At 40.4% G+C, this 25961-nt stretch overlaps 1 long non-coding RNA gene across 1 annotated transcript in view; it reads right to left on the bottom strand.

Moving 5' to 3' along the window:
* The window catches only part of LOC115577140 (uncharacterized), a 50667-nt gene extending 32635 nt beyond the window's left edge, over window positions 1-18032 (bottom strand). Inside the window, exons 1-2 of the long non-coding RNA XR_003983032.1 lie at window positions 17974-18032; window positions 16755-16839 (exon numbers count right to left, since the gene is read on the bottom strand). This is a non-coding gene — a long non-coding RNA (uncharacterized LOC115577140). The remainder of the gene's footprint in view (window positions 1-16754; window positions 16840-17973) is intronic.
* Window positions 18033-25961: the final 7929 nt, after the last annotated feature.

Raw genomic sequence — 25961 nt, 5'->3', positions numbered from 1 at the left:
ACTAAAACCTTGGTCACAGAAACTCAAGGCAAACTTTTATTTATTTTTATTATTGCTGTCTGAGTCCCTGTAGTGGAAATCATTTCATCTGGTTCATGGGGACCTGTTGCTTTTGTGGCGGCACCAACTGCCCCGAACAGCTGATTTTCAACCAACAATTAGCTAAAGTACACCAGGAGCTGGCTCTTTAGTCAGGCACTAAATCACACCACTGCACCGGCTTCTAAACATCTCAAACGCTCTGACTGGTTAGATTCAACCTCCCACTGTGTGAGCCACTCTGGAGAGATGATAGGGCTCCAGCTAATTGCTTGAATTCAGAAAACTTGTGTTATTTCATTAATATTTTAGCTCAGTTTCAGTTTGGCCCAGGTCTCTGAATTATTTAGGCGGTGTTAGTTGGCGTGGGCGAGACCACACTGCTTACAGAGCCGAGAATGAAGGGGGAAAAAAATTAAATAAAATAAAAAAAGGCCAACTCTGCTTTCCATCCATTCACTCCATATCATCAAAGAAAATGAGTGTTTAATTTCTGCAGTGTGATACCAGAGCAGCGCACTGTGTTTTCTCACTCTCACATTAGAAAGTGCCGGTGACAGGCAGTCACATTTAGCCCTGTCGTTTTGCACGCTAAAGGGGGCAAATGAATTTTTTTTGCAGAGTTTTTTACTGAAATTGAATTATTTTCATGCACCCATAATTAAATTGTTTACAAAGCTGGAGTGTTTGCTCCATGTCAGACTCCTTGAGTCATTTCTAAACTAAATTTGGCTCACACAAGCTGGGAGTAACGCTGTCTTTGCAGGGGGGGTTGCATTATGCCTCTGTACGCCTGATGTGAAGTATCTTGCTGAGCAAAAGCTGCCAGAAATGTTGTTTATGCATGAATATGTAATGGACTGTGTCTTGTCTGTCCAGGCTGGTGACATCCCGTCGGCACCTTGGAGGATCTTCTAAACACGGCAATGATTTTTATGCACGTACGGCATATGGCACTTTTTGGACACTGTGGTCCAAACTGAAGTTTCTTAACAACAATTTAATGATTTTTTTCATTTAGTGCCACTGTTAGGCCACTTCCAATCTGTCAGAACGCTGGCAGAATATCGCTAAAACGATGTCTGTTGATCATTGTATAATAATATCATGTTCATCACTTTATTATACTTGGTTAAAAAATCTAAATGATCACAAACTGCCTGTATGTTTAGCCTTTGCAGGATAACAGGCTTAACAAAGCTAATCACTCAATGTAATATTTATGGGTGTTTGGATTGTTATTGATTACAGGTTAGCATACTCACGCGCTAAACAAAGATTGTGAACAGCGTTGTTGCTTAACATCCGCATGCTAGCATTATATGGGTTAAGCTTAGGCTAACAGATAGTTACCAGTAAACAACATACCAGAAAAAACATCAGTATATTGCGAACGTTTTACGATGCTAAACTTAGATGATGAACGTTGTTAATATAACATGCTACCTGCTAAACACCAGCATGTTTTCACTTTCATTGCTAACAGGTTAGCCTTATTCAATGCTAAAGAAAGATTGTGGTCATAAAGCGATACACTTGCTAAACATAGGTATGTTAGTGTTGTCATCGCTAGCCGATTGGCATGCTATCATGCTAAATAAAGACTGTGGACATAAAAATAGCATAGCTTAAAGGCCAAACTGAGATGAAGACTAGAGTAAACGTTATACCTGCTAACCATTACTACACTGACATTGAGTCAAATGCTAACATTAGCATAACAACAATGACAATGCACCACTGTGTAGAGTTACCGCTAAAATATTTTCTTTTTCATACATCATCTGAATCTGTGGTTTTAACTATAAACCAGGATGAGTTTGTGCCCTCTCATTATCCGGCAACAGTTTAGGTAACTGAGGTGTCAGCTGTTTTGTTTTCATTCTCCAGTTAATAGTTCGGTTCACCAAGTTGCTTTTTTTTTTCTTTTTTTTAGTGTGAATAAAATCTTCAAAAACAGACAAGAAACGAACTAAGGGGGCTTCTCAAAAACCAAACAAAGCTCAAGTCACACTGCCGTGCCTCCAGAGTGAGAGCTTTTTAACGCCTCGTTCTCTGCCGCGGCGTGGAGATGTTTGGATGATACTTCCTGCAAAATGAGGTTTATAATTACCAGTGTCGCCGTGACCTGGGGCACAAATGACACGCTAATTATAAATAATTTGAGCGGGGCAGATTGAATAACTTGGCACACACAAGCGCCGTTGTTTACACTAACAAGAGGAGAATCAACAGCCCGGTAAACTGGGGGAATTGGCTGGGCATTTTGGAAACGGTGACAGTATGCAAATACATTTTCATTACCTGTTTTGACCTGCAGTGTGTGGGCAGGTGGAGGGAGAGGTTATTCAGGGTCTCACAGAGATGGATTTTGGTGTCTTGCCCACTGACACTTAAGCTACGTATTTGAACAACTTTGCTGGACGAGGCGACGGCACTTCAAGTCCGTTGGCACTTTTACAGACTCCCCATTTTCTTGAAATGTTAAGTGATAAACGGCTTGAGGGTCATCTTTTTAAATTCAGAAATATAACTTTGGCTGGGAGATAAACAGCGACGAAAAAAAACAGCAGGTAGAGAGTCGAGCAGATATCCGGAGCTGCTGCCTTAAAAATAAATCAGCTGTGGCACATTTGAATCAAAATAAATGCCCTTGTGAATATATTTCAGAACCTATGGGAGTGAAAGGAAATCCATCTATAGCAGAATTAAATGTGTTATTTTTGTAACTTTAGCCTAGATTCGCAAACACGGGCGCCAGAGCCAAGAAATCATCAAAAGGAAGAAACTGGAGCTGCTCTTCTGCGCTGTCAGAGGAAGGCAGACCAACTTTTGTGGATACAGTGAATCCGCCTGAGGAGATTTTTACAGGGCTGTGAGCACATGTTCTGTTGAAAAAATAAAAGTATAATTAAAGAAAGCTCATTTGGAGCGTGGAGCTCAGACTTGGGATTCACAAAGACGATCCATGACTCATCAGCTCTCATGGATGAAGCCCCGTTTAACGCTTTTTTCAGCTCAAAGAACGTGGATTCAGTTTTGCGCGCCGTGAAGAAAGATTAGCATCTTTATGGGTAAATGGCAGATAAACATAGCAGGTATTCAAGCTGTCAGTCCAGATTTATGTTTTCCACACTGAATGCTGTCAGATGTCACAGATTATGAGTCAGCATCCTAAACGTACTTTTAGAAAACGTTCAGAATCAGTTTTTTTAATGTTGACCGCCTTCGTGACCGGAACATTACAGCGAGGAAAGGGGGAAAAGGAGAGAGAACCGGGGGTGAGTGCTGAATACAGTGAGGGTTGACCTGAAATTAAAAACACTGACACGTACCGTCGTTTTGCGCCGTTGTTTTGCTAGTTTACGGCTAATGTACAGCAGAGCATGTGAGCGGAGCTGAGCGGTGAGAATTTACGCTCCCCGCTTACGTGGGTGTTCGCTCCTTCGCTCCATCGCTCAAAGTCATACCAGACGGCTCCGCTCAAAGACCGCTCTCCGCTCACCTAAAATTTCATTGGCTCCACGCTCGCTCAAATGTAAAAGAGGGAGCAATTCCTGACGTTGCACCTATATGACCTGTCTGCTTACTTTTCGAAATACTTTACAAACTCCATCTCTCAACGAATGACCTCCTTGAAAGCACACGTGAGTCTGTGTGGACTTGTGCATGCCCTAGACTCGTGGAGAGCGGTATCGGAGCGAAACAGAACCATCGCTCTGGCCTTTGGATTAAAACCCGCTCTGCGCTCTGACTATATTTCGCACGCTCCGCTCCCCGCTCGCTCCGCGGTCCGCTCCGCTCTCATGCCCTGATGTACAGCAAAGTTGTTTGGCTGTTTGGAGCGCCGGTAACGTGAATAATACGGCAGTCAAACTCGCTTCACCATCACACAGCGGCCATTGTTGACATGATGCAGGCGCAAATGTTTTGTAATGTCAAGTTAAGTTTAGACAGGGAAAATAGCAACAGGTGACCAAAATATTAGCCTAGCGTCTAGCAGACTTTTCCTCTGCTTGTAGTTTTACAAATTACATACTTATTTGTAGTTTTCCTGTTGGTCACTGCGTCTCCTAACAGAACAGCATGATTTCAAAATAAAGGCATGACCTAAAGGTGGTGCACTGATGGTACTGTATTGTGAATAATTAAATAGATTCGATCTGGATCAAGGGATTGTTACAACCCTAAATTCAAATTCTTACATATTATATCTTTAACCTTGCATTGATTGATCAGATGTCCTAACATTTTGTTTTAAAGGCTGCTACTTCCTGATTGGTCCATGGATAACACATGACATCAAACTGAGAGACAGGCACAGAAATACCAAAAACCCTCATGTAAAACAAACTGTTAACTTTGGCAAAAAATATGTTGTTTTTTATGTCAGATTCCATTGCTGCTAATAAAAAAATGGACAAATAAAATAGTTTATAATGTAATCAGCTTAATAATTTAGTGTAATGGAGGTTTAATGCCCTTAATTGTAGCTATAAAATGGCTGACAGGCCATGCAGTCTGCCGTGCTACACTGTTGGCACCTCTGCTCTCCATTTGTCAGGGTAAGTGTTTACTGGCCACACACATTATGTCGAAGCAGCCGGGTGACCTTGACACATCTTAGCTTTTGCTGAGCCGACACCTCTGCCCCCTTTTTCCCACCCACCGCCCTCTTTTTCTTGTGACAGCCGCTTAGCTTTGGCTGCACTCACTTTCAAATCATGCCAGACTGAGCGTGTGCAAACATTGCCTCTGTTTATTAATTAAAATATTGAACATGTTGACGTTGTGTATTTGACCCCGTGTGCAGCTCTTCACATCCTGCTACTTGGACTGGCCCTTTACATAACATTGCACTGTGTATTATATCAGTCTCTCATTAATAATTGGCCCTGATGCACCCAATCGCAGCCCTCGGTCCAGTATCTACGTCTATGAATAGCACCGCTCTGCCTCGCAATCCCGCTGTCCTTTTTTTGGTGACATTTATAAAAGTTTCATTGCAGCAATATAAAACATTACATGTCACGCTCTCATTAATCATTTGTGTCATGGATCATTGCTCCAGAGCTAAAACCAGAGCGCTAAGCGGGGGGACGCTAATAGGAAGCAACTCTCCGTCCTCGCCGAGTCCGTTTCCATTTGTGACAGACACTCCGAGTGGTAAAGACGATGTGTCAACCAGAATTTGATGTTTTGAATGAATGATTATGAGTTTCTTGCACGTGCTTCTTATGTGTGACATTTATTTCACAACAAAGACATCAGGTCCAAATGAGAGCCACTGAAGCTGATATAAATGCGCTCTCCGGTTAGGACTTTTTGATAGGTTTGTTTTTTTCAGAAGAAGACGAAAGGTTAAGCACGTATAATAGGGCGGGTCAAACTACAGAAAATGAATCATCGTCTCTCAGTCTGAACGCCAGAAGGACGTGACCTTACCTGGAGAAGTGGAGGCAGCCTTGCATTAAGTGTTTACACACTTTGAGAACAGGGCAGGGTCTCGAAACCTTTGAAAGGGGAGTCAGACTGGAGCACTTTAACATAAGAAAGTGTGAAAGAGGCGGTTTGTTTGACTTGTTCATTAACCAAAGTTATCGACAGAGTGTGAAGAAATGACAGTATTACCTCAAAGACGTCTTATCTCATAATACCACTTCGTTCCATTGTGGTTGTTTTGCTTCTCTTTGTAGTTATTGTGCATCTTTTTTGGTCATTTTCTTTAACTTTGTGGTTGTTAAGTGTCTCTTTGTTGTTGTTTAGTTTCTCTTTGTTGTTGTTTTGTGTCTCTTTGTGGTTGTTTTGTGTCTCTTTGTGGTTGTTTTACGTCTCTTTGTGGTTGTTTCGCATCTCTTTGTGGTTGTTTAATGCCTTTTTGTAGTTGTTTTGCTTCCCTTTGTTGGCATTTTGCATCTTTTTGGGGTCTCGTTGTGGTTGTTTTGCTTTTCTGTGCTTGTTTTTTGGGGGTACTTTCATCTCTTTGGGTTATTTGCATCTCTTTCTGGTTGTGTGATTGACTTTCCAACCAGTGATGTTGCTCATTCACCTCATACGGAGGCTCTGGATGACCTATTAAGTCTTCCCTGAATGATACTCCCCATCCCCTTCTGTCTCTGGAGTGGGCGGGGCAGTGTAATACTGTCAGTCAAAGTAAGTTATGGATGCAATGCAATAATCTCTCCCCCTTTTCATACAGCTGCAGATATTCATATGTATTCCTGCTTTCATATCTTAACAGATGAATGAAAGGAAATTAACTCGACCTAACATTAGACATTGGTTTGCATGTCTCGCAGTTCACAGTAAAGATTAAACTCCTTGGAGTATTTCTTGCCAACTATACGAGCTTCCCCATCAGTGAAAGGGATATACATTATTGGCAATAGGCCCTGTAAATGGCAGCCAACCATGTATGAGAGAATCACCATCAACTGCAGATGAGAGGGGGAAAAAAAAACCCTCCTCATTGCTGAACTTTATCCTCTCCAATTCTGTCTGATCTGTATCAACTGCTCCACGGAGAGTAAAGCCTGCGAGAAAAACGTTTAAGGGGAGACTACGAGATTCGATTTAGATTGTTGGCCTCCAAACTGCATCCCCAATGCTTTTATTACATGAATGGAATGGAGCGCACTTTACACACAATTACTTTTCCATTTGAGTGTTTGATGACCGAAAATAGTGGTGTTTAGTTTTTCTCAAAGTACACGCCGAGAGAGTTGAGATGGAAAAGAGACTGGGGAAGACAGAATGATACTCACTCCAAGGAAGATAACAAGAATCGGACACACTATGGTGGCATATGACGAGGGTTGAAATCATCCCCTCAATCCCTGAATGGACTAATCCCTGATCTGGCTGAACTAAACACATAAGTATCATAAACTTGTGTTTGCCACAGAGCTTATTTTTTCTATTTCTTGAAAAACCAATGGGAAAAGGCTTTTGTCGAGGGAGCCAGGACGATGCTATATTTCAAGTATTTCTGTTCCCTAAACCTTACAAAGTATGTTTGTTTACTAAACCTTATCAAATATTTTTGTTCCCAAAATCTTACCAAGTATTTCTGTTCCCTAAACTGAGCCAATTATTTTTGTTCCCTAAATCTTTATCAATTCTTTTTGTTCCATAAACCTTACCATGTATTTTTGTTCTGGAGCCCAACCAACAGCAACAGAAAAGGGAACGAAAACTGGAAATAAAAACTGAAATAATAACTATTGACTAAAAGTAGTAAGTGAACAGTATAACTAAATGTTTTAGACAGGATACAAACCTTGATGTCCTCACTGAGCCCTCCAGCAACATTAATTATTATGTTCCAGGTACAGCACCAAGACAACGACAACAGAAACGTAGCATCAGCCAAAGTGTAGCCAAGGTTGATGGAATGCAATTATTTTTTAGGTATTTAGAAATAAACCAAACTAGAGACAAATAAAAGTTTGTGTCCACCGTATGTGGCAAAATATTTTTTCTAAAGAGAGAGGCCGGATTAAAAGTCAAGGGGTTATCAAAGGCATCACGATTCATCTGCTGGCGACCATGAATGTCTGAATTAAATTTCCAGGCGATGCATCCAATTGTTATTGAAAGATTTTAGTCTGAATAGTCTGAGTATTTGTGTACATCATGGCTCTTTTGTGGTGATAAATTACACACAGTTTTGACAGAAGAACAGCAGGCTGACTCTCAACCACAGCTTCAGGCTTCTGTATGAGCTCTTATCTGCTCTGCTAGTGTCCTTGAGTGCCGACAAGCTGACTGGGACCCCTGACCTTTCTGTGGAGGCGGGCGCACATAAAGAACATTTCTCTACTGGTGTCAGTGGATACAAAGCACAGCGCTGTGCTGTTATTAATATCAGTGCACTAACTACAAGCTGCTGATTTGAGTGATTACTTCGAGAGGTGCTGAGATTTCTCGCCGTTTGATCAGATGATGCAATTTCTGAAAATTACCATGACACTACCATTTTGCAGCATGAGCTATTTTGAGTGATATAAGGGAATGTTTTTAATGAATGTGTTCACAAGTCGAAACAGATTCACACTGCAGGTTTTGAGGAAATCACTCTCAATCCTGTGCAGTGGTAAATAATATATTACTTCTTTTAAACTGTAACACCTACCTTAAGAAACTGAATGTTGTGATGGAAAATGCATACTGTTGCTTGAAATACCTTCAATGCAAAGCACTTTCCTGGGAGGCTCAGCTTAGGGGCAATGATATCACATGTGCTCAATGCAACCTGGGTCATTTAGCCGTTTATTGGTGATAAAAGTACCAGATCTCCTTATGCGCTTATTTGGGTGATAACCTGAGGGAAATATAAAGTTCTGCTCTCTTGTTTGTCTGTTTTTATTGTTGGAAATTGGACTTGGACTCCAGGAACAATTATAAAGCATTTTTTATTTTTTTTTAAATTGCAGGCATGCAAACAAACACTTTACCAACACCTTAGGCCTCATCTGGTACAATTTTTTATAGACAAAAGTCCTTCAAGCAGTTTGGATTAAAAAAAGCTGACTAAAATGCTATAAACGAGATTTATAAATGAATAAATTTGGTTGAGGCGATTTCATTTTTCATTATGTTTTAAAAGTGTGTACACCCAGTGACAGCCAAATAAGAAGGTCATAACTCAGAAGTCTCATTAAAAATACATAAGATTTTGGCAACCCTTGGGGATAAGAAACTGAGTCATGGTTTTGAGATAATTGGGCACATAATATCTGGTAGCAAAAAAACAAACATTATTTTCATGTAAGACTTGTGATGCAGCCCAGACGCCAGGATGAAATGTTTGCAGTTAATGTTCCTGCAAACCACTGATATGCTGAAATATGTACGTGTCATAGACTATGTACAATATTGACATTTATACAATACGCACACATTCAATCAATCACATTCACCTGACATTCATATAAGGGGATTGATGGGATGGTGGTGGGGTTGTTCGAGACTGCGTTTCAACATTTGTAAGTGTCACACCACTGGATATTTGTACAACCTTTATAAACAGTGGTTTCTTGTGGGTGTGAAACCACTGGGTAATTTTTAACGAGGGACCACAGTGTTTCAACTTTCATAAGGAGGACACCATTGGCTGGTGTTGATGAGCAGACATGGCGTTTCAATATTTGTAAGTGTGACACCACTGGACATTTTGGACAAGCGACCATGGCATCACAACTTTGTAAGCTCGAGAGCACTCGATATTTTTGATGAGCAATCACGGTATTTCAACATTTGTAAGCGTGACACCACTGTATATACTTATGTATACCTTGACATAACTTCCAGCAGTATTTGCGGAACTTTTTGGCAAGAAGTCAGGACATCTCCAGCTGTGTTTGTGGCAACCAAAACAAGTATTTTAAGCAAAAACATGATCTTTTCTTTACCCCAACCAAATGGTTCTTGTGTCTAAACCTAACCAGGCTGTGAGCATAGTGTTGTAACAACCTAAACAAACACAAAGTTTCAGCATATCTTGTATTTTGCAGAAATGTACATTTATTCTGCTGAATAAATCTTACGTGTTGCCAAACAGCCCAAGCGATTACATGGTCTTGTATTGAATCCCATAGACCACAGCTTAGAAAGATTCTCAGCGTGTTCCGGGGCTTAGATCTGATTCCTCATAACGCCTGCAATTTAAATATGGGTTTAATGTTCTCACTTTAGAGCCAAACCAGGCTTTGGTTGCATAAAATTTAGATTCGATGTGTTCCTCCGAGATCACCCCTGAGATTATTCACGCAATAAATTAATCTACTGTACAAACAAATAGTAACAAAAAAGAGGATAAACAGACAGTTCACAATTTAAAAATCACATTAATCTACAATTACATTTTCTGTATAGATCTTCCTCTCTTCGTTTCACTGTGTCGGCTGTCATCATCAGATGTGTGTGTCTTGGCTCTAGCGCGCGATGGCAAAGAAACCTGCTTGGCTGAGATAGTTTTGGGCATCTCCTAGGCACCAGCTGGCTGCTTACAAGACTTGGCCCATCCGGCTGATAACCAGAGCCGACTTCGCACATCACAACATGGAAGAAGTGTCAGAGTTTGGATCTTAACTCTCGGATATTTGTTTGTGGCACCAGCAAATTTCATGAATAGCGCTCAGAAAACCTAATCCGCGGTGATTAACCTTGGTAAATATTGAATATACATATGCTCACTTGATCTCTCGGTTGGGACCAAATAAAAGGGCAGCACAAAAGGGGAAGGGCATACAGTCATTTGATCTCGCTGGAGGGAGGGGGATATTAGCATTTGGGGGACACCTCGGAGGGCACAGAGCCTCATGTTGGCCGGTTTATGTTTGGTCTACGTGACCTTTTTTCAAAGTTTTCCTGTATGCTTTCATTCCTGAAACAAGTAAGACTGCAGCTCCAATATAACAGTATAGAACATCAAATAAATACTTTTTCTATTTCGGTGGACATCATACATTTATTGGTCTCCGCAAAGAAAATACATTAATTGAAGTGATTAACTAGATTGTATTTGACCAATAAATGTCAATAAAAGTTTTGGAACCAATATGTAGACAAAACAGAAAGTTGAACATTTAAATATTACTTTATATCTATGCAGACGTCACTTTATTGAACCTGGTATACTATTAATATACTCAGTCATGACATTATAAATTAATTTGCAGATTGTAGGTAATTGGAGAAAAAAAAAAGAGTTTATTTATTTATTATTTATCGAATACTACATTTAAGAGAATGGTTCACTCTCATACCTGTACACATGTGAAGATCCTGCCAACAGCTGGCTAGCTTAGCTTAGCATAACGACTTTGTCGCAGTCCGCCTACAAAAGGGCTAATTCTGTTTGTCAAAGTTAATGTACTTATGTTGGGTCAACTTAATGTATTAGGTCTGATTCAGATGATTTACGATTATTTGGAATTACTTAATTTAATAAAGTTGATCCAACTTAATCTACTTTTGTAGTAAATTAAGTTGAGCCAACGCAAGTACAGTTACCTGTGTTACCACCAGCTGTAAACACCCATTTCCAATCTTAATGCTAAGCTAACTTCATTTACTCCTGGCTATATTGTGAGTTCATGCGGTGTGGGAATACTTGGAAAATGTGGTTCCGACTGGGAAAGTTTGCATGGTTGCCCCGTGATCAATCAAAACTGAGTGATAAAATGCAAAACAACTTCTTCTTGGCATCCATGTTGCTTTCACATTCCAACTTGACACACATGAACGCATCGCAGCAGGAAGAACTGAATCCAAACTCAGGAAGTGATGCGCCGTATGCAAGCAATTAAGCATATTTCCCCCAAAATGTCTAATACATGTACACTGACTCACTCAAATTGTCCATTACAGTGGACGTGCAAAACATTTCACGGAGACAGGAGTTAATAGAAAATGTTGATTTGCCTTCGTTTTTATGTTCAAGACGGGCAACATGAAAGTGAGTGGAGGAGAAATCACTTCTGACAGGGTTAATCATATTGGAATAATCATCTGTCAAACCACTGTTATATGTGGTGAGTAAACTATTTGCAGGCTGAGTGTAAGCACACTGGAGGAGTTGGCAACAGCACTCCAGATCCTCGCTCTCATTTCTTTGCCTTTGTTTTTAACACGCTTGCAAGATGGGCTCGCGTTGCATCACCCCTGTGTTTTTGCTTTATGTTATTCAGACGCTTTTTCTTCTCCACTTCAAAGTAAAACACCCCCGTATAATCATTTTCACAGTCAACGTTGTCTGTGCATTTCTGTTTGACAGGTTTATCGTAATTCTCTAATTTCTACTGCCTGCTAAGCATGTCATTGTCATTTTTCCACTTGTCCTCAGTGATTTTCTTTAAACCTGTCAGCACCATCTATTTCCCTCTGCACACAAGCAGTGACAATTCTTAGAATAATACATCCGATGGACCTTTCAGAAAAGTCTCACAGGAAATAAAAGGAGAGGGCTTCAACGAGGCTGACCCGTTGACATACACGGGGCAGGTCAAACAATAAAGGGTGTGACGTCTATTTGAAACTGTGAAAGCTAATTGTGTTGCTTTCAAGGATTTTAGACAGATGGCGTCAAAGCTAGTTGCATGTCTTGTCCTCTCTCTTCTCACACCTGTTTCCACTGGCTGTCAGTGTGTGTGAAGCCTTTGGCTTAATAAAGGTCACTCACCTCAAGTCAGATAACTCTCATGAAATCAATATTCCTGTACTTTTCTGGAAAGTTTTGTAGATTTTGAGCATAACCGGTGGACCAGACACTCCATCGCCAGTGTCCCCAATGTCACCACTCCCCCGTCTCTGTTGAGGCACAGAAACTTTTTGCAAAGTCAAGTTGGACGTTCAAATAAAGCTTGCGACACACATTTCATGTATCATGATACGACTTTTGGACTGTTATTAACATTGCAAAACGCACCAAAACCAACAAGGCACCAAAACTGCTTGGCTGGGTTTAGGCACCAAAACTACTGGGCTGGGTTTAGGCACCAAAACTACTGGGCTGGGTTTAGGCACCAAAACTACTGGGCTGGGTTTAGGCACCAAAACTACTGGGCTGGGTTTAGGCACCAAAACTACTCGGCTGGGTTTGGCACCAAAACTACTCGGCTGGGTTTGGCACCAAAACTACTGGGCTAGGTTTAGGCACCAAAACTACTGGACTGGGTTTAGGCACCAAAACTACTGGGCTGGGTTTAGGCACCAAAACTTCTAGGATGGGTTTAGGCACCAAAACTTCTAGGATGGGTTTAGGCACCAAAACTACTGGGTTTGGCACCAAAACTACTGGGCTGGGTTTAGGCACCAAAACTACTGTGCTGGGTTTAGGCACCAAAACTACTGTGCTGGGTTTAGGCACCAAAACTACTGTGCTGGGTTTAGGCACCGAAACTACTGGGCTGGGTTTAGGCACCAAAACTACTGGGCTGGGTTTAGGCACCAAAACTACTGGGTTTGGCCCCAAATTTACTGGGCTGGGTTTAGGCACCGAAACTACTGGGCTGGGTTTAGGCACTGAAACTACTGGGCTGGGTTTAGGCACCAAAACTTCTGGGTCGGGTTTAGGTACCAAAACTACTGGGCTGGGTTTAGGCACCAAAACTACCCAGTCAAGCTTATCATGGTTTGGGTTAAAAATGAGAACATTAGTTATGAATGTGACTGAAACTAAAATAACTCACCACTGATGATGACAATGGACAATGGACGCAAATATGTGTGAGGACGCACAAAAAACACAACACACCGTACAAACATGTTATGCTGGTGCGTTTCTGTTGGAGATCCACTTTGGAAATAAGCCATTTAGCTCTATTCTGTTTTCATACCATATTGCGCCATTGTATTTTAAATCCAGTAAATCAGGCTAGAAATGATTGATTGACAGGATGGCTTTGTGGCTCAGTGTTGTCCTTGTCAGTGTGTCCCTGAGAGAAACACTGAACCCCGAAATTGGCCATCGTCTTACATGGCAGCACCACTGCGGCTGATGTCTGTGAATAGGTGAATGAGAGGTATTGTGAAGCGTTTTGTGCTGTGTAGTGTAGTCTATTTAGCATGAAGACAGGAAGATAATTATTCTCTATTGTCTCAGTTGGTTTTCAAAGCCTGCACGTTTGTGTCTCACATGAAATCTTTAAAATATAGCATGAACATGTGGTCATGTACATATTCCTGTACCACAAACAGTTTAACAATGTCTTACATATAAAATACATATTCAACAGCTAAATTAGGGAATATTTACACTTAATGAATCTAATGCAAGTTCCACAATGTTGATGCAATGCAGTAAATCAGTAAAACTTCTTACATTCATCTTCCTAAAAAATGTCCTCTTGGAATGGAATTAATACTTGAAGCTTTTAGAGTATTATTATTGTTTTTATTGTAATGTTTACTTTCCATCAGCTCTTAATTAAGATTAAGGAAAGATCGCAGTGTGGATGTGATGACTTTTGACACCGTCATAGAGATGTTAATTCAGTTAGCACTGAGGTCACAGTTAGTAGTGGTGTTGATGCTGATGGCATCAGATTCAGAGGTGCCTGGAGGTGATAATGAAGCACAAATGCATTAAAAAAAGTGAAAATAAATACAGGAATAAATATGTTTGTGGAAATGAATAGGGGAAAATGCTAAATGAAAATGACACACAAAGGGCTCTATCTTAACGATCTGAAACGCAAGTATCAAACGCAAAGCGCAAGTAGCTTTGTGGGCGGATCTCAGGCGCTGTTGCTATTATGTCGGCGGGATAAATGACTCTTGCGCCTGACGCAAATCTAAAATGGGTTGGTCTGAAGTAGCTACATTATTCATAGGTGTGGTTTGGGCGTAACGTGCAATAAACCAATCAGAGCGTCATCTCACATTCCCTTTAAGAGCAGGTGCGCTTGTGCCATGGCGCATTGCTATTATAATGGCGAATTTGCCGGGCGCACGCCAGGAGCGGTTCACAGCTGAGGAGACCGACGTTCTCGTCAGGGCTGTAAAAGACCGAGAAGTGGCATTGTGTGGTGATGGGAGAAATCCATCCAAATTTGCTTTGGTTAAACGGGCGTGGGAGGAAATTGCCACAATTGTTTCTACGGCTGGCATCCCCAGGACATCGCACCGGGCCTCTGGAGCAGTGCGCACCGGCCGAGCAGTGCGCAACGGCCAGCTGATGAGGGAGCAGCGCAAACACCAAGGTGCAGAGGATCCAGACCCACTACACGCTGAGGCAGCATTGTCAGACCGGACCCCACTGTCCGGAATGCGGCAAGGTATTAATGCCCGTCTTGACTGGGTGGCGATATTGTTGCGGCCTCTCAGGCGCATCGCCTCAAGTCTCCAAACGCACCACCTGCTCCTGTTGTGCCCCTTCCTCCTCCTCCCCCAACTCAATCTCCGTCCACCCGCTCCACTAGGAGCACATCGCGCATTGCCACTCCCGGACCGTCACGGCTACGGCGGGCGCATCGCATATCAGAGGAAAAAATAAATTGGTTCTTCTGTTGAAATCTTTTCAACTTTTTTTTGTATGGTTTGCAAAAATGGGAACTGCTTCCTTGTAGATGAGAGAAGCAAAGTGTATGCACGTTAAGCACACGCTACATTATGGCCAAGCATGCGCCCTTAAAATACTGCATCTGAATAAGCGCCACTGACTTTAGACTAGGTTTTTCCTGGTCTGTTGCGGAAGTGTTTTCTGAAACAGCAAAATAGCACCATTGAATGTTTGCGCCGGAACACGCCTCTTCTTTTCGCTGAACCGCCCCCGGGAGCGCAAAGTCATTCCCTAATTTAAGGACGCGCGTCTGTGGAGGGAAAATTCCAATGTGCGCCGAATGCAAAATAGGAATTACACAAGCGCCAGTGTACAAAGCCAATTGCGCTGAGTGCAAGATAGAGCCCTAAAGGTCATCAGGTCGAGCCTGAACACTTGTCGACGCTATACTTGACGTTCTAGTCATATTCAACAATAACAACAACAACAAAAATCCCGTATATATTTTTTTGTAGGAACCAAGGCAATACCAACTACCAGGTTAGCCTCCACAATGACATTATCCCTTCAGCACTCTATACATAAGGAAATACACAAGTAAATGCATTTAGAAATGAATAAATTAAATAGAAAATTAAATAGAAAAAGGAATAAACTAGAAACAGAACTATGAAATTATGGCACATCTTGTTACTAAGAATCTCCTTTTGGTGCATTTAATGGCATGTTATTTATTTATTAATTTATTAATTTTGTCAGTTTCAGTCCTCCATAGACGACTGGGCTCGGTCCCACACCTTCGCATGATGTTCTACACTAGCTTAAATCGTGACACTGAAAAAAAAAGTGTTTCATGGTAGAATTTAAGTGGAAGACGCTTTTGTATTGAATTGTAAAGGATGTACAGGTGTACCACTTTTCCTTCTCCATTGAACCTGTCCTGGAGTAGCGGTGGGCAACCAACTGCTTTCTTTAATGGAAAAAAAAACCCTTGTCTGCGAACATATTCCAGGCCGTCATTACATTTCTCATCACAACGCACTCGGGAGAGCAAATTACCTGCATATAAATGTAATTACCGGCAGACAGAGTTGGTGTATGAATGGATTAATGGCAGACGTCGTGAAACGCTTTGTTCTTTTTAGGTGGGAAAGTGCTATTTAAGTGCAGCCCATTTGCCATGCATCTACAGAGAGGGTGGTACTGTTGCATCCAGGCGCGTACAGAACCTGTTGTGACAGAACTTTACAGCTAGACGCCGGATCGTGAAGACAGTGAGAGCGTCAACAAAAGCAAAATGTGCTCTAAATTTAGCTTCAGGAGGAGAGTTTTGACAGTATATTTTCACAAGTTATAGGTGGAGGTGTCCTCGCTTGCCCCAGCAGAACACATCAGAGCACAGCTAGTGACAGCATTATGCAGCATGTAGGAGTAACAGCAGCAGCAGAGTTCAGTTCTGCTGTAAATCCTCTCTTCTTTTGGGTCTTTTCACTTATTTCATTTGTGGAGCACGTATTTGCTTTCATATGCTCAGGGTGAGTTACATAATCTGCAGAGAGAACAGATGCCTCTTTGTGGGACTTTGAATAAAAGATGGTTATTCTGCATACCACTTTTTTTTTTTATTATTAAATCACAAACGGCATCTGAAGATGTGATATTAGTTTTGGTTTAGGTTGCTTCCCGGACAGCGTGTGACTAAAATCATTACCTGATATCCAGTCTCTTCAGAGCTAGGTACCTTGTGCATCTCTCCCTCGCAGCGCTGTCTGCTTTCATCCCAGCTCGCTGTGGATCTAACAAAACAACAGATTTGTGTTACATAATGAGTGACGTCAACCTTTTAAAAAAAAGAAAGTCTAATTAAAATTAGATTTACAACAAAGGAAGCAGCTTCTGATATCAGCTAGTCTAGTCAAAGTTTATAACACACAAAAGAGCCGCAACAGATAGCCTTCTTTTATATAAGAAAAGTTTGTAGGCTGCAATAAACAAAACAAAAGTGTGAATATTGAGCTCAGCAGTCTCTACTGTTACAATCTCAACGGTTGTGATGTTATTCCAGTTTAACGGCAGCAGGAAAACACATAAATTAAACCAGAACACAGCAAGACAGTCATAATTTAATGTCTGTTTACTAGGTTTTCTTTGGAAATATGCTTATTCCCTTTCTTTCTGAGATTTGCATGAGAACACTGATAGGTAAGCTATCTGCTAGGACAAGCTACCTAGCGATAGCTTTAGTTCTTCTCACTTTTCGACTGAGCACAGTTGATGCTAGGCTAAGTAGCTTCAGTTTTTTTTTTCTTTTCCTTTTTCGACACAATCAAGGTTATGCTAGGCTAACTGGCTGCTAGCTTCAGAGTTTGTCATTTTTCAACAGAGTCAGGCTCATGCTAAGCTAAGCAGCTGCTAGGCTCAGATTTGGTCATTTTGAGACAGAGTCAGGTTTACGCTAAGCTAACTAGCTTCATGTTTACTATTCAGAGAAGAGAATGTCATTCATTTTAGTAGCATGGAGTCATCAGAGTTGACTTAACTGTTAAACAACCACCATTGCTGATGGAAATCTGACATCACTCAGGAAAAACAGACAGTATTTTAAAGTTTTATTCACGGTATGTTTTGTGACTTCCTTCCTTTATTTTGGGTCTCTCCAGGAAGTTATAGCAAGAGGCTATCAAATTAAACGCACCGCTGCCTTGACTAAAACCATGGATTTATCACAGTAGCAAAATAGCAAGGACCCAAAAGCAGATACATGGGCAGGCAGGTTGAAAACGAAAAACCTCAAGCGTTTATGAAAGCTTTCATGGAGCGTACACAAAAATATGATCCAAAAAGTCTAATATTCAAGCAACAGAGGCAGACAGAAAAAAGTCCAAAAAGCAAAGGCAGGCAGAAATCAACAAATGTAGAAGTATACAAACCGGGTAGACAAGAGGACCATGAACAGACCAAAGGACTGAAGGGCAGGTGAGATACTCAGATGAACCAACAGAGAGTGAAGAGGAAACACAGGCCTAAATACACAGGAAGTATTTAACTAATGAGACACAGGTGAGGGGAGAAAAATAGGCGGGGAAACAGACAAAAGCAGGAAGTAGAAAGTGAAACATGACAGATGAGGATAATACAACAAAATAAAACAGGAAATCAACAAACCATGGACACCTGGGAGGGCATTATTACACCATGTTCAAAAATACAAGATCGCTAATTTATATTTTCATGTGTTTTGCAATCAAAATATTGTTTTTGTTTCTCTATTTCTCTGGCACCACTGAAGGGTTTGAATAGTAGATGGAACCCAGTTCTAGAGGTGCGGTGCATCAAGTTTTATTGACACCCTGCAGCCAATCAGAATTGAGTACCCATCTGGACCAGAAAATCTTCACTACTGTAAAGCGTCGACTGTTTTTGATTTTAAAAAATGACTGAGAGTTATCCCCAAGGTCAAGATTGAACTTTCACACTAAAACGTAGGTGCAAAAAAGTGTTTTTAAAAGCTGTAATGTTTCTTCAAGTGGAACTGAATCAGTTAGTGTGCCAAATAAAGGGGGTAAAATTGAAACACGAGCAAACGAACATTCCAGTAACACTGCTGCCTTTCTGAGACAATCACAGAGACCTCTGTGTGCTCAAATCCACCATCTCATCATATAATATGTTGCATGTTTTCGCCTTGATTAAGTACGTCTTTATGCAGCGCCTTCATTTTCATGAAATCAAGCTGAGTTTCCCCCCAAAATTCTGGCACACACTCAATTTTGCAAATAGCTCTTGTTTTATGGTAATACAGCTCATTACTTTGCATTGATTGGAAGAATAGTTCCAGAGCTGCGAAAATGCAAGCGTGTCTTATTCTTCTCAAGTGTTTTTTTATTTGCAGCATTTTATCCCGATTTTACAATATGCCAATTTGATGATTTCACACAGGCATCCAGAGCATTAGTGGCAAAACAGCACGCCGTGTTTGCACTAAAGCATGTTTGCCATTATTCATGAGTGAGAACGTAGACTAAGGGAGAGGAACAGATGGAGAGTCAGGTGAAGTAATCCAGTCAGAGGTGATGAAGCAGCTTCTCAAGTAAATCGGATAGATTCTCAACTTTGATTATAATTTTTTTGCCACTTATCAAAAGCAGTGCCACTTCATGCAATTTGAAGACAGACAGAAGGAAGCAATAACACCTGGATTCGGGTGTAAATTAAGCTCACATCGGTCTGTAAAACACAAGCTCCTGTCACCAGAAACAGGTATAAATGTGTGCAAGAAAAACATAATGAAGTGGCTTCTGTTTTATAAATATAATTTGGCTATTCAAATGTGACCTTTCAACATTATAGGAGGATATAAGGCGTGGTTCAGTTCTCTTACAGCCAGTATTTACTTGGCTGATTCAGAAACACAGCGTTCTGCTGCTGAAGAATAAGTGAAAGTGTAACAGTGTTGTCAAATCAGAATTTAAATATGCTTTTTTGCTTCCTTGCAAGGAGTTGTGTAGAGCTAAATAAATAAATAATTATTTATTTATATATTTATTTGATTTTTATTTGGTTATACTACATTTATCTCAGTTGGTAAAGTGTTCTGATGTGGGCCTATAAATGTACTGCAGCTGTTGATATTCACATGGTTAATGTGGCGAATGATGCCGAAATGTCCTACGTTTTGAAAGGCTTTTGAACGCCTCATGTTTCTGTTATTGGGGATCTCATTTGTTTTCACAGGTGTCAATCATTTTTCTGTTATTGGGTATTAACCTGTCGGATTGTCAGAGGGGCGGGGCTAGAGATAAAACGGTTGGGAATGAATGACTCAAGTTCGAGCAAACTTTTGAATAACTTTATGAAAAAAAAAGTATCATTTACGGTTATCAACCGGGAGATTAGGCGAGTGTTTGCTTATCTTGTTAAGAGTGTAACCGAGTGTGTTTACAAAAGTGAGGGCTCGTTACTGGCGCAAGCTAAAGACAGGACGGGACTGTTGCTAGCTGTTAGCATCGACAGCTGCTAATCAGGAGACGCTGCGGACGACTTCGGACGTTGGACGTCGCCACTGCTGCTAAGTTACCTCTGGACCACGCCACCACAGGTACCAACTGAAACACTCCAAAACCCCCGGGATATTACTATTTTTAACTATTTTAACTTAGGTTAGTATTTTATCTGGAAGTAAGGGGAAACGGCTAGCCTAGCTCCCTGCAAAATACCCTTCCACTCATTTAAAGTGACAACTTAACGGTTTCTGATCTTTTTTTTTTTTTGCTATGCTAAGCTAAACTTAACACAAAAAACTCAAAAAACATTGCAAAAAAAAAATAAAAATAAAAGTAAATCAGATGTGGTGAAAACATGATAGTGTATGCTTTCTGATGGCAAAATGGCTCGCTAGCGCCCCCTAAACAGCACTCCTGCAACAAGTGTATCAGGGGTGTCAAGGTCAAACACAGACAGGGCCAAAATTAAAAACCATGACTAGTGCTGTGCGATAGGGACAAACTTGTATATCTTGATATAGCAAATTTTTTATCCCGATAACAATATATATCCCGATATAGTATTTTTTCTTAGTAATATATATATGTATATGTATATATATCAGGGTTCTCCCCAGAAATTTTGAGTGTAGCGGCGCACCGTCTGTCCGGGGGGGGGGGGTGCGAACGCTCGTCAACGTCAGTCCGGGAGGGGGGGGGGGGGGGAGACACGGACGGACAAACGGACGGACGGACGGACAGACGGACGGACGGACGCTCGTCACTGTCACGCGCGTATAGCGGCGCTGACCTACCGGTATAGCGGCGCAGCGCCGCTGTTCCACCGTCTGGGGAGAACCCTGTATATATATATCTATATCTATATATCTATATATATATATATATATATATATATATCTATATATATATATAGATATAGATATATATATAGATATATAGATATATAGAGATAGATATATAGATATATAGATATACATATACATATACTATATATCATATATATATATATATATATATATATATATAGATATATAGATATATATATAGATATAGATATATATATATATATATATATACATATACTATATTATATATATAGATATATATATATATATATATATATATATATATATATGTATGTATATGTATATGTATTTATATACATATACATATATATACATATACATATACATATACATACATATACATATAAATACATATACATATACATATACATACATATATATATTATATAATATATATATATATATATATATATTATAGATATATATCGATATATATAGATATATATATATACATATATATACAACACACATATACATATATATATATACATATACATATATATACATATACATATACATATACATACATATACATATAAATACATATACATATACATACATATATATATATATATATATATATATATATCTATATATATATCTATATATATCTATATATATATCTATATATATCTATATATATCTATATATATATATATATATATATATATATATATATATATATATATGTATATGTGTGTTCCAATCAATCACATTTCAGCACTATTTTTGATAACCATGTGATTGAAAGGCAAATGAATGGCACTTTCTCCTTTTATTCATGACTTTTTGCAGGACTGTCAAAACAAATAAGAATTCGTAAACAAAAAGTATTCCAAGCTTTAAGGCTCGTTTGTTGTGTTTTTTTTCTCTTCGTCACTTTGTGGTTTTGAGGTAACGTTAGTGCTTTGTCGCATCTTCTCGCTGTCTCTTTACTATTTTTCATGTTGTGTCTTTGAGTGGTAGAAAAGATTAGATGTGTTAGAGTCGCTTGTAACAACTTGTTGGCTGCATGTGTTACGTCCCTGGATGGCTAGGGGATGAAGGGAGTAACATATTAAAAATGATAAACTGGGAGTTAAGGAGACAAAGGAAAACTGTAACAAAAATTCACTCATAAACGGCTTTATTGCCCTCAAAAAGAAACTTGTAGTAGCCCACACGGCTGTAGTCAAGACAAAGCACGTCACAAAACACACTACACGCTGTAGCTCAGGCTCTCTGCTTATCACGGCTGCGGGGGGGCGCCCACTGGCATCTGCAGCACCTTTATACCCACACGGCCTAAGTGGCAAGCAGCCTCAGGTGTGCAATCCACACGCTGACGAGGAGGAGGAGGATGCAGGTGTCACCTATATGGGTGAAAGAAAACACACACAAAAATACACCCATAGCACTGGGGCCGTAACACCCCCTCCCATAAGAACAAACCACGTTTGTCCATACACACACCCCACAAAACAATGTACACCTCCACCACATGTTATTCACACACATACACAGTGCAGACCTCTGCCACAAGTCATATACACCTGGTGACAAACAAAACACTCATTACCCCAGACACACCACCTGGCTGTGAAACCCACTGTGAAACCCACCTGGGCACACCCTGGTTAACACAACGTTTGTACCTATTACCACCACGAACAGTTTTCCTCGCTATAGTACAACCTTTTACCAAAGAAGAAGGTAGCCTGATGTTGGGCTCCTGGAATGGGCAGACCACTGCGTCACCAGCAGGGGGCAACCTACCCTCGGCTGGGGCAGAAAACCAGCTATTAGGCGCAGTATGAGTCCGCTGAGGAGATGGCGCTCGAGTCAGCGCTTTAGCTACAGTCGCTCCTGGATGATGTTTAGCACGACAGTCATAGTGAGCACAAAGGATGGGACTTACAACCTCCGGCACGGGAAAGACCTTGCTACCTGCCACGTCATTTCCCATGATAAAGTGTACACCGTTTATGGGGAAACTAGCACGCACCGCTAATGGGAAGAAACCAGTCACCATGTTGTCTGGTCGGTGTCTGACTTTTTAAACCCAAACCAAAGCCAAATGATGGACTTCGGTTTCCCCCTTTTCGACTCGAAAAGAGTCAACATTTGTTAAAAATGATAAACAGGCAAAACAAAAGGAAAACAATTATGTGATAGAGCTAGATGCTTAGCACCCTTTCTTAGCTGCCAGTTCATCAATGTTTGGGGTTAGGTTTTGTGCTGTGGAAACCCTCAAGATGGCGTGCAGGTGTGCATTAGTGAGACGACTCCTTTGTGGGGTTTTGTTAATCTTCATCACAGAGAACAGAGAGAAAAGATTCCTCGTCCCTGGAAGCTGCTGGTTTAGCGCAGTGATATGTTTCAATATGTCGCACAAAAACTCCAGATCACATCTCCACTTTTCCTCCCGGAGCTCTGTGGTGTCTTTCCCTTTGCTTTCCAGAAACTGTCAGATTTCTTTATGCAACTCAAAAAATCTGTTCAGTACTTTGCTCGACTTTGCCGTCACACCTCTGTGTGAAAGGGCACAGTGCCATGTTCAGTTGACTTCTGACCTCGATGGATCATAAAGTGGGGGGAAGGTGCAGGTGGGCTTGCCGGTCTGGGCATTCTGGCTGTTGCAGTGCATTCTGGGATTTGTAGTGTCAACGTTATGCGTCTTATATACAAGCAGGCCAGATATGATGGAGATATGATATTTTATCATGGGCCGGATATAATTGTGCCCCGGGCCGGATGTGGACCACGGGCCTTGAGTTTGACATGTCTGATAGATGTATGAAATTCACTACATATCTGTATCACACCTGGGTCTTCAAAAAAGGCCTTTTGGTACCATGACCTTTACAGAACAGGATGTCAGCCATTTTTTATTTATTGCCGATTTTCGGCCTTTTACAGGTGTTTATCAACTTATCATACAGCTTAAACTGTATTAATTTTGTCAGGATAATTTTAATAACTTTGTGATGTAGGTGTGAGTTTTACTTTGCGATGCAGCCCATTTTTTGATGAGCCACCATGAAACAGGAAGTTGCTTTAACTCAACCCTACATTGCACGATCTGCCCCGAACCACAAAGGTTTACATGGCAGTATTCAATTATAAGTGCCACCTACTGGCCACAGGAAATGACAGTGTCTTTATTTTGACTTACTCTTTATAGCCAGTTGAGCAGCTACATAAACATTTGGTCAGGAAGAGCCACACACATGAAAATTCGGAGGTGTGTGGAACAGCAACGAGGGGTTGCAAGGGCTGCTGCTGCTGCTAGGTTGACAAAAACCGGACCCAAATAGAGACATGGAGGCCGGGAGGCTCACAACAAAAAGCGAGCTTTAATGAAAGCTGAAAACCACAGTCCAATAATCCAAAATGTGATAAACAAAGAGGCAGGAAACAAAAAGGCTGGAAATGAAGAGAATAGACAACTGAACACTAAAACAAAACCAGAGAACAAACCGTAAGTCCAAGGGGAATGCATGCAGAACACAGACAAAGGATCGCTGGAGACCAAGCATGAAAAGAAGACGACAACAGCAGTGATGCGACGGCGAGAACAGACGAAAAGAACAGGGTGAGGGGAAGACACAGGCTTCAATATGCAGGGAGTGATTAACTACTGAGACACAGGTGTACGGATAAAAAGGTGGGAAAAGGAAGAAGAGAGGAAGTGAAAAGATAACATGAAACAGGAGGACAGAACTATAACATTAAACAGGAAATTAGGAAACTTAACCAAACCATGACAGAGCTTTAATTTCCCTTTTTATAATTCTGCTCTAGGTCGGCGAGACGAATAGAATGTGGTAAAAAGATAACCTATATAAAACTTAACTGGTGGACGCAGTTGTTGTTTTTATAATTCTTTTGCACTTTTTGTCTGCATTTTGAGTGAAGTTTGAACAAATTCCTCACCAAACTAAACAAAAATCCCGAAAAGGATTTAAAATGTCTTTAGCTTTATTCAATGAGTTTTTATGGGGAGAACACAGGTAAATACATAACATATTTATCTCACAGTGTATACATGTATTATAAGTTCTCTGATATATAATCTTTGAATGTGAAAATCAGGCAGTTAGAAGAAATATGCACTTATTTGCATAAATCTTCAAACTAAACCCTTTAATCTGTATTTCCATGAGACTGAAGTAAGAAATGTTATGGAAGCGAAATGGCCTACAATCTTATAATTAACCAGTGCTTTAAAAATGGTGTGTCGACTAATAAGGTTACAAAACAACTCAAAGTAGTGAAAGCACGCTGTAAATGGTAGTTTAGACTCACAGGCCAATAATTAGAAGTTGGTCCTTCTTGGTAGAGTGAATGAAAAAGGGTTTCAAATGCAACACACAAGGATTCAGGGCGGTAAAAGAAGAAAAGTAAGCTTTAATGATAAGCTGATGTCAAAAACCCCACATCTTAACTCCAAAATGTAAAATGCAAGCAACAAAAAGGAAAGCAAATGAAGAAAAAAGGGTTGGGAAAAAGACAAAGACAGGAAGTGGAAAGTAAAACATAATACCCAAGCATATGATCTACAAAATAACCCCGCAAAAAACTAACCAAAAACCCAAACAATGACAATTATACACAGAATGGAGATGCACAATTGGGATCAGCAACTTTTTTAAGTTCAGATCTCCCTTGAATAGTTTATGATTTACAGGTTTTGAACAATAATCACCCCTTTTCTCATGATTAAGTAAAGCAACGTTAAAAGACGGTGAACAGCCGTTGTGGACATACTTTCCAATTTGCATGCAAGAAATCTTACTTATTAAATCATATGTTTGGCTACACCCTTATGTATTTGCAATGTGCAAAACATATGTTGCTCCTTTAACACAGCATAAGATCAAAATATAAATCATATACAGAGAACAAACAGAAAACATGGAAATGTGTGTATGGGGGCACACAGGAATACAGTGTCCACCTGTGATCTATGTGTTTAATTAGCATATAGTGATTTATTTGTGTGCAGTGGCTTTGCTTTTGTACATGTCAGTTGGGTTTTAGTGCTACAGGCTTCTGGCTTGCTCTGTT

The sequence above is a fragment of the Sparus aurata genome, chromosome 24 (assembly GCF_900880675.1).
Source record: "Sparus aurata chromosome 24, fSpaAur1.1, whole genome shotgun sequence".
NCBI classification, from domain to species: domain Eukaryota; kingdom Metazoa; phylum Chordata; class Actinopteri; order Spariformes; family Sparidae; genus Sparus; species Sparus aurata.
This window is presented reverse-complemented; position numbering and strand designations above follow the sequence as displayed.